Here is a 9,833-nt window from a genome sequence, read left to right on the forward strand (position 1 = left end):
TGTGATACTGACCCCACGGCTAGCCTTGAAAATACGTTTGAAGAAAAAAGGTAGAAGAGGCAAAGTTTGCATTTAATTTAGCATAGAACAGGGCCTATGGAGACAGAAACATACCTTTCAAAGCAAAAATGACTACCAGGCATGGGCAATATTCTGCTAACGCGAGCAGATTTGGGGCTAAGAGGCCAATATGATTTTGTGGTCCATCAACAAAAATAAGATTTCAGTACATAATTCCTGTAATGATGAAAGTACTTTCCCATGAGACTGCCACTTCGTTTCTGTGTGGAGAAGCAGAGGATGATGAAGGCTTCCCATGTCGAAACATATTACTGTGAAGTCTTGACTTCAATGGCCGCGAATTGATATGATAATAATTTGAACAGACTCATCCAAAACTTTCTTAAATTGTTGCTGGTATTTGTTTCATAGCCAAAGCATATCTGTGGAGTACACTATGACTGCTGCTGCAATCCTTCGATTTATATTTTACTTTGATAATTATTCCGGTCGTTCGGCTTTGCACATGTCAATACAATTAAACCATGGAATTTAGTTACTTGTAAAAAAAATCGTCTAACAAACGGAATATGTTTTCACCTGCTGCATTGGCAGGAAGTGGTTTGCACAAGAGATCTTCCTCGAAAAATCTCGAGTATTCATAACGGACAAAGGCCAATAAAATAGCCAAATCCGCGACGTTAATTGATTCGTCGATTTAGGGAGAAAACGAATTATGTGTGGTGATTAGTGACCGTTTGTTAATGATTAGTTGGAGATCGTGAGATGCGGTCTGGTGTGACGTAGGTTTTAGAAAAACATTTTCTTTATCGTGCCAACGTTTCGATCTTTATTGAGATCATCTTCAGGGCTCAGAGTGTTTTTCTGCGTAATTGTGCCATTCTCGTATGAACGTGACTCAACACGACACAAAAATGGCACAATTACGCAGAAAACAAACACTTTGAGCCCTGAAAATGATCTCAATAAAGATCGAAACGTTGGCACGATAAAGAAAATGTTTTTCTAAAACCTACGTCACACCAGACCGCAACTCACGATTTCCGAATAAAAATGAATTATGTTGGTTGCTAGAAACCAGCAATTCTTTCACATCATTTGATAAATTAAGTATCCGTTTTTTTGCAGTATTGTGTGATAATGACATCGAACATATAAGTTTTACTGCTTTTACGTCAAGCATGTAAGGTACAATATCGTTAACACACGGTTTTATGAGGGTTGCATCGATGGTATGAACTTTACCTGCCTGTGCCACTCGACAATTGATCATGATAGACGCTTTTAATGAGTTTTCATTAGCAGTTTTTGCATGAGTTTTAATGAAGGTTTAAGAAGCAGCCCGTCAGTGCCTCGGGAAAAATCACTCTGTTTTTTCCGGAGTTGTGGACCTGGGTGTGTACCTCCAAAACGAGGACGCAATTTAACTGGAACTATCGAACTGTTTGGAAGGATTTTCAAGCAAATTACACACTGAGATTTACCCTCGTCAGCCAATAAATCCCAAATCTATGTAGCTGTCGTGGTACTTCCTTTTAGGTATTCCACTTCCACTGGCGTTTGATCGGCACATATTCGGAGGCTTGTAGAATTTGAGCATGCTGGATCCTACTGAGGTGCTTCATCTGCAGGCTGTTCTTCATTTTGCTTGTCGTCAGTAATGTCGGAAAGGTGTCCTTCCGCCTCATCAATTCCAATTCGGCGCTTTTCCGGCTGTGTAGTTGATGCATTCTTCCTCAGAGATCCTGGCTTCAGCCACCTTTCTATATCGAAGTAAGTAACTTTTCAACGATAGTTTGATCTTGAATCACATTTTCGAGAAACAACTGCTTTTTATACATTATTGGAAAAGTACAGGGTGTTACAGAAGCAGCAGTTCCGGGTATAACTTCGATTTTTCCCCAATACTAAATACAAGTAAGCGAAGTCCCAGGCCCTAATTCTTAGCTCCAGCCTAGCGGATTTAGTAAACAACCGGAAGGAATACGAAGCCAGCCCGTTACACTTTCCGGAATTTTAAGAAACCAATAAAAAATAGGATAATGGCAAGGCAAGGAACTTGTCCAATAAATTACATTGGAAAGACAAACAAAAATAAAACAGAACAAGAAAAGAAGAACACTAAGCGAAAGCACTAAGCGTAGGATTAAAAAAATCTGCATAAATTTAAGGCCTCCTTCTAGCCATTTACCCGATTCATCCGTTACGTATAGAAATAGGTATAGATGAAAGAAAAATGAAACAGTAAAAAAAATTATTGATCAATATTATGAATGAAGGACCCCAGTATCAACAATGAAATTCCTAGGAAACTGATCAGTCTTGTCCCGTCCGTCTCGCTTACCTTATTTATTTGGCTTTCGTTTGAAAAAATAAACATATAATGAATAAATAAAAATAAAACAAAAATCTTCGTTTTCAGTTTTTAATTTTATTAATTATTCTACGTTTATTTGTTAATTATTAATTTTCTCGAAGTTCGCCGCGGACCTCCTACTTAGGGTCGGTGGATCACGATTTGGGAAGCCCTAAATTGTAAGATGTTATTTCTTTTCTATACATAAAACAAATGTTACTATGATAAAATTTAATGTGCTATTGCGCAAGTAATATACGATGTGTTGGATTGTATCGGAGGAAAAGATCTTCTGGTGTTGGGGGGAAATCTTTTCATGTTCTCACATTCCTAACTACCTTTGTAACCTGGTAACTATATTTCTTCAAACAGTATTCGGCATTCTTACATATCTCGGAGAGAGTAACTGCATCCTTTTGGCTTTTCCATTCTTGTCAATATGCTCTATTTCGGTTGTTATTTCATAAAATATACTGAATAAATAATATTGAGGGAGCAAATTTGATAAATCTAAGGTGTACTATCATAGATTGTCAACAATGCTTGAATGATATATAATATTGAATAGTGACTCCAATGAGCGGTTGCTTCGCATTCGAAGATGATATGAGTGGCTGTTTCCTCCTCCTCATTACATAATCTGCAGATGGGATCAACGTTGTATATGCCCATGTTGTGTAGTTGTTTTCTCAGTTGCAGCAGTGATTTTGCCAGTCTTGGTGAGGGTTGTAAGTTTACTGTCTCTAGCGCCGCTTTTGTTTTGTTTGGATCCATTCTGCGATGGAGGATTCTGTATTTGTGTTTGTTATCCCCAAGTATAGGTTTGGGGCCTATGTATGGTCTTTTAGATTCTCCTCTGGCAAATTCTGCTTTCTCGTTACCCAAAATTCCTCTGCGCCTTGGAACCCAAGAAGTTGTTTTGTTGTGTTTCTCCAGGTTTTGGAGATTTTGGTTGCATTCACAGACTAATTTTGATGTGATTTTTTTAACTTGCTAATGCTTTAATGGTTGCTTGGCTATCAGACCTTATGAGGATTTTTTTTGCCAGTGTACCACTTTTAAGATTTTCCAGGGCACAACCGTTGATGGCATGTATTTCTGCTTGAAAGACCGAAGTGTGCTTCCCTAATGAATTTGATTGCTCATGTTTTGGGCTTGTAAAGAAAATGCCCGATCCTTCGTTTGTTTCGGAGCCATCTGTATACCGTCATTGTACTTGATGCTCTACAGTATTCTTCCTCTCCTTTATGGTCCGTTGAGACTTTAGGATGTCATAAAGAATGTTTCCGCGATCATATAATCAGTCCTCATTTCTAAGAATGGGTGTCTGATTTTGTTAATTATGGTTGTATGCCCGGATTGTTTAGTTCCTATCCAACTTGATTGTTTTTGGAGCCTAAATGAGCTTTTCCTAGCCTCTCCTTGTTTATACATATTTCCAGTGGAGGTAGGTTTAGCAGAGTTTCTAGTGCACTTGTAGGGGTTGTCCTCATTGCCCCTTTGATACATAAGTTTGCTAGTATTTGTATGTTGCCTAATGTTTGAGTAGCTGCTTTTTGTTGAACTTTGGTACATCAGATTAATGATTCATAGGTTATTTTGGATTTTATTACTACCGTGTATAGCTAATAGGCCATTTCCGGTTTTAATATTCCAAGGTTTGCCTATAGTATGACAACAACGTAATATTTATGAATTTCCTGGGTTTATAATGTGTGTACTTTTTACAGGTAACTATTTATGGATTTATTGTACAAATAAATTTGTATGAATTCAGTGTAGATAATTTAGAATTTGTAAAGCAGTTTTATATCCTTACAAACATAACTCGTATTGAATTTATTCAAATGGGGAATTTTTGTTGGAAATCTAGGTCCGCGGTAGAAAAGAGTATCAGTGCCAAGTTGGAAAAGAGACTTTAATATCAAAATGAATGCAATGGGGTGATAAATATCATTGGTAAATGATTAGCCGTTTTGGGAGGGGTGATTTATGTCGATCTATATGCAAATGGTTCATAGAAATCGCAGAAACGACTTATCACAAACATTTTCCGAGTAAATTGGAATATATTATGTCTTAGGAATAGCCGATCGTATTTTATGGTAGGTATCTCATCGATTAGGATTTTTTTTGTTGTTAATTGGAAATTTGTACAAAAAAATTATTTTCCTAAAAGGGAGTTTCAAAACGTACTATCTGACAACTGGTTTAGAATTTTTGTTAAAAAATTTCATTCTTAACTTCTTTTGACTATTTAAAAAAAATTTAAATCCTGCCATTTATTTATGTTTAGGTTTATGTCATCTTTACAGCATACGGATTTGGACGGGGGAGTAGGATTTTCCATCGGGAACAAAGCAAGTGTGGGCCAATTGTTATTGTTCGCAGCAAGTGGGTGTCAGTGTGACAGAAAGATTAAAGCTACAACCTGCAATCCGGTCGGCTCGCTTATGAAAAAGTTCCCGATCATTTACGCCAGACAAAAGGAGAGTTTCTTTGTTTCGAAAGAATCCAAGAATAGAGTTTTGATTTTTAATTCGTCAAACGGTTTCGATCGGCCCCTCATCGATTTTTGAAAGTGTATTTCTCGTACATTTTCCTCGTAAAATGAAACACTTGGTCATTCTGGTCCGCCTACTTTCGCTCTATGTCGCCACGTTCGAGTCATAAAGGGACTAACAGACTTCAACTTGTTGAACATTATTTTTTGAAAATATTGAATTTCAACTGTTAAAAATATTCTAATATAATTAAAACTTTCGTTTTACTTTATAATATTTCTCTATTGGAATAGATAAGAAAGAAGCAATTAATTTTTATGTTTTAAACACATTTCATACAAACAGGTTTACTCGTATAAAAAATCAGATTATTTTGTGCCTGATTTATGGTAATAATTTATTTTCTTATTACTACAGCTAAATTACATTACATATTGTATTACTGTTAACGTTTTCACAGCCGAATTAAAAGATTTTTTTTGAATTTGATACTAATTTTCCTGGTTGAAAAATTTCATCTTTATTTTTCGTTGTTGATGTTAAAGAAACGAATGTGGAACCACTTCTTCCAATAGGTCGTCAAAGAAGAAGAAGCAGAATGAAGTTCATCGACCATACCCTGGAATTAAAGTAATGCCACAACCGGTGCAACCGAGTATTGAAATCCTTTCCCAACTCCTCGGACTGGCCTTTCCACACAAGAGAGAAGATTTGTTTATTCCGACACCTGTCAGACAAAAATATTCGAGAAATAAATAAAAACGGAGAATTTTTCATTTTGGCCATTCGCACGCCGTACATCCCAAGATTTTATTGGCTTATTACTCCAATAACTCGTTTTATTTCACTGGATTAACTTTTGGTTTTGAAACGGATGGCATTGATTTGGTCTGATTAGAATTTTTTCAACGGTACGAGACGATTTTTAAAATATTTTTTGGTTTTATATATTTACATACATACTCATGGGCAGAGTTGAGCATATCACTTCTCGCAGTCACCGGCAATTTCAGGTTTTGTAATTTATAATAAATTACCGGCAGGCCTTAAGAATCACCGGCCTTAAGAAGTCGGTTGTTGGCAGTCCGGGAGTAGACTTCGGTCTTTTCCGTCCAACCATCGAGGTCCAGGTGCTGTCAACGGCTAGGTTAATTCAGCATCCAAAGCATGCAGTTATTATATCCAATCTCGTTCATATCCTCATTCATTCCGAAATACATTCTTTCCTATTTACATACCATTTACTGAGTTCGAGTGGTGGAGTACTCGATATTCTTCCATCACCTTCCACACATTCTATAATAACTAATTGAGGGTCGATGAGGTACTCAATATTCATCCATCACCCCTCTCGCATTACCTATTTACACCAATAATTACATTCACTGTCAACACACGCTAGAGGCACAAAACTATATTACTATATGCACTACAATAACCCTGTTTGGTCCAAAAGTCGGAACAGAGGACCGAGACACTCGCTGCCGTGCTCAAGCACGTTCTCATATCGGGTGGCAATCCTCTGCCGATACTGTCTTAATAAGGAGCCAAGGAATTGCACCCTTCAATAGGTGAGACACATCGAACATTTCTCTACATGCCGTACACTTTAAGCGGGCTTTGGCCGTGTGTGTCCTATCCTTAATCGGACGAGGATGACCCTTCTTCTACGTGTCAGATCCTCCGTATCTGACTACATTATGTAACTAAACTAATTGAGGGTCGATGGATACTCAATATTCCGCCATCAGCCCTCTTATTCTACACATTCTTTAATAAATAGTTGTAAATATGTTATCTCGGTACGGTCTGAATGAAAGACACATATTCAAATGTTATCTGCCAAGTTTTCGGCCTATTTTAAGGTCATCATCAGGGCGAAACAATCTTAAATATACAATAACATTCTCAAAATAAATGTATTAAGATTAAGAAAATAAAATAAAATAAAGTGATCTGTGACATACATAACTCCTTTCCATTTAGCAAAAAAATAGGTGCCTTCAACAAATTGAAAAGCGGTCCTTCCTCATCTTTTTCTGTCTCAGCTCGCACTGCCGAGCCTGCGGTTGGGGATTAGCTTATCCTAACACAAAGGATAATCCTTGTTGTTGAAAATATTGTTATAATTTACAAATTGACATGATTAAGTTTTTAGTAGATGGTCTCAAATTTCTTTAAGACCGACTCATCGTTGCCAAGGACTGTGATTTTTTCTAGTTTCCCAACTTTCAAAAGGATTCACAGTGGACAAAATCACTCTTTATTTTACAGCTTCATAGAAAGAAATTGAATGACTGTAGTTATTTGGAAATTGTATACAGTACATTGACATACAATTTCAATTAAGTTAGATTTTATTGATAATTAAAATGAAAAGGGAATGACAAAAGTGTGCTTTGAGAGTTTGAGAATCCGGCAGATAATCAGAATATTATGAATCACATGGGGTGGGGGTTAATCCTGAATCGTTAGATTAAAAAAGGAGGAAACTCTTTTTCAATTTTCCCCGCGGTATTGAATTTGATTCGCCTTCTCATTTATTTTATGTCATGAATTCCATTGAAGTTGAGCGAAAAAACAAACAAAAAACAAACAAAACAACAACAACAAACAACAAAAACAAATAGTTACATTGTTTGTCTCTCTTTAATTGATTTAAAAACACAAAAAACGTTCGTTTGCTTTAAAATTCATCCCAACCCATAATGTTAAATAAACAAAGACATAACAAATGAAAATTACAATTGAAATCGTAATCAAATTTTAATTATATCATTTTTTTTATTAATTGGGAAAGGTTTTGTATGGAAGAATATAGGTCTCTCGGTCTCCCTGCGAAATGATCTATTGGCAGCTAATTAACGCAGAGCTTTGTTCCTTCTGTTGGGCAATAGTCGTGAGGAAATTAGAGCTTACCTCAAGCCGCTCCTACTTCTTGGGTAATTAAATTTAGCTGTGCTTTTGTAAAGAAGACCCTCAGAAGCTTATTTGTCAGCTAAGATTTAATTTCAAATTTATAAACACAAAAAGTTACATGGAGTGGTTTTTTCCACACTTGGCGGTTCAAAGTCAAACCAATGAATTACAAACCGGTGTAGTAAAAGGAGGAATTGATGTGGAAGAGCAGGGCTTTGAATAAAGGATGCAGCTACGTGTGATGTCCTGCAACATCATCCGGTTTCCTCTGGCTCCTTCTCAATATGCTAATACGTCTGGATCGCTGAATCCCCTCGACAATCGACATCCCATATTGACTAATTTCAAATTCAAACGCCACGTTCAGTTAGCATTGTGAGTGCTAAAAGTAATTTATTTCTTCACACTCTCCCAGTTGTTGTTAATTCGTTGCCAAATTATTCCAATAAATCTGGACAGGATCATGAGAATGAGAGACTCTCTCCATCCCCTTTCTCTCCCCCCCTCTCTCTCTCTCTCTTATCTCTGATTCTTTTAATTCTTCCCTTGCTCTCTTTTTTTCTGTCTAAATGCCTTTTGTCAATCTCACTCTTCCCACCAATCACTATTTCTCTCTCTCTCTTTCTCTCTCATTTACTAGAGAATGACGTAAATGGACGAGACATTATATTCAAGTTGTTTATAAGTTAATTCGCGTTTGTTTTGGAGCTGTAATTGCTGCCTATTGTAATAGTTAACAATATGAATCTGTTAAAATAAGAAAGAAGTTTTTTAATACATTCATTCTTGAAACTATGTATGATAAATACAATTGTTCGTAAATTAGAATAAATGTCTTTAAAATAGATTTAGAATGTGCTTGACTGTCTGACTCTAGTCTCTCTTTCTCTCTTCCTCTCTCTCCCTCTCTCTCTCTCTCTCTCTCTCTCTCTCTCTCTCTCTCTCACTCTCCCTCTTTTTCACTTTCTCTCTCTTAGTCACTTTCCCTCCCTCGTTCTCTCTCTTACTTTCTTTCAATCTCTCCCCATCTTTTTTTCTTTCTCTCTCTCTCTCACTCACTCTCTTTCACTCTCTCTCTCGCTCTCTCTTTTGTCTGATTCTTTTGATTATTTACCTTGCTTTCTTTCTTTCTTTCTGTCTAAATGTCTTTTGTCAATCTCACTCTTCCCACCAATCTCTATTTCTCTCTCTCTCTTTCTCTCTCATTTACTAGAGAATGACTTTCGGTAAATGGACGAGACATTATATGCAAGTTGTTTATGTTTCGTTTATAAGTTAAACGCGTTTGTTTTGGCGCTGAAATTGCTGCTTATTGTTATTGTTAACAATACGAATCTGTTAAAATAAAAAAGAAGTTTTTTAATACATTCCTTCTTGATACTATGTATGATAAATACAATTATTCGTAAATTAGAATAAATGTCTGACTGTCTGATTCTAGTCTCTCTTTCTCTCTTCCTCTCTCCCTCTCTCTCCTTCTCTCTCACTCTCCCTCTTTTTTACTTTCTCTCTCATAGTCACTTTCCCTCCCTTCTTTTCTCTCTTTCTATCTCTCCCCATCTTTTTTTCTTTCTCTCTCTCACTCACTCTCTTTCACTCTCTCTCTCGCTCTCTCTTTTGTCTGATTCTTTTGATAAATAATCACTACCCCTTGCTTTCTTTCTGTCTAAATGTCTTTTGTCAATCTCACTCTTCCTACCAATCACTATTTCTCTCTCTCTCTCTTTATATCTCACTTACTTGCCCTCTCTCTTTTGTCTGGTTCTTTTAATTATTTCCTTTGCTTTCTTTTTTTCTGTCTAAATGTCCTTTCTCAATCTCACTCTTCCTACCAATCACTATTTCTCTCTCATTTACTAGCTCTTTCTCCCTCCCTCCCTCTCTCTCTCTCTCTCTCTCTCTCTCTCTCTCTCTCTCTCTCTCTCTCTCCTTTCCTCTCTCTGTCAATATGTGTGTAATCAGCCTGACTTTTCTGTTCTCTATGTCTCCCTCCCTTCCTCGCTCTCTCTCTCTCTCTCTCTCTCTCTCTCACC

The sequence above is a fragment of the Cimex lectularius genome, unplaced genomic scaffold (assembly GCF_000648675.2).
Source record: "Cimex lectularius strain Harlan isolate CLEC.00 unplaced genomic scaffold, Clec_2.1 scaffold34, whole genome shotgun sequence".
Taxonomy (NCBI): domain Eukaryota; kingdom Metazoa; phylum Arthropoda; class Insecta; order Hemiptera; family Cimicidae; genus Cimex; species Cimex lectularius.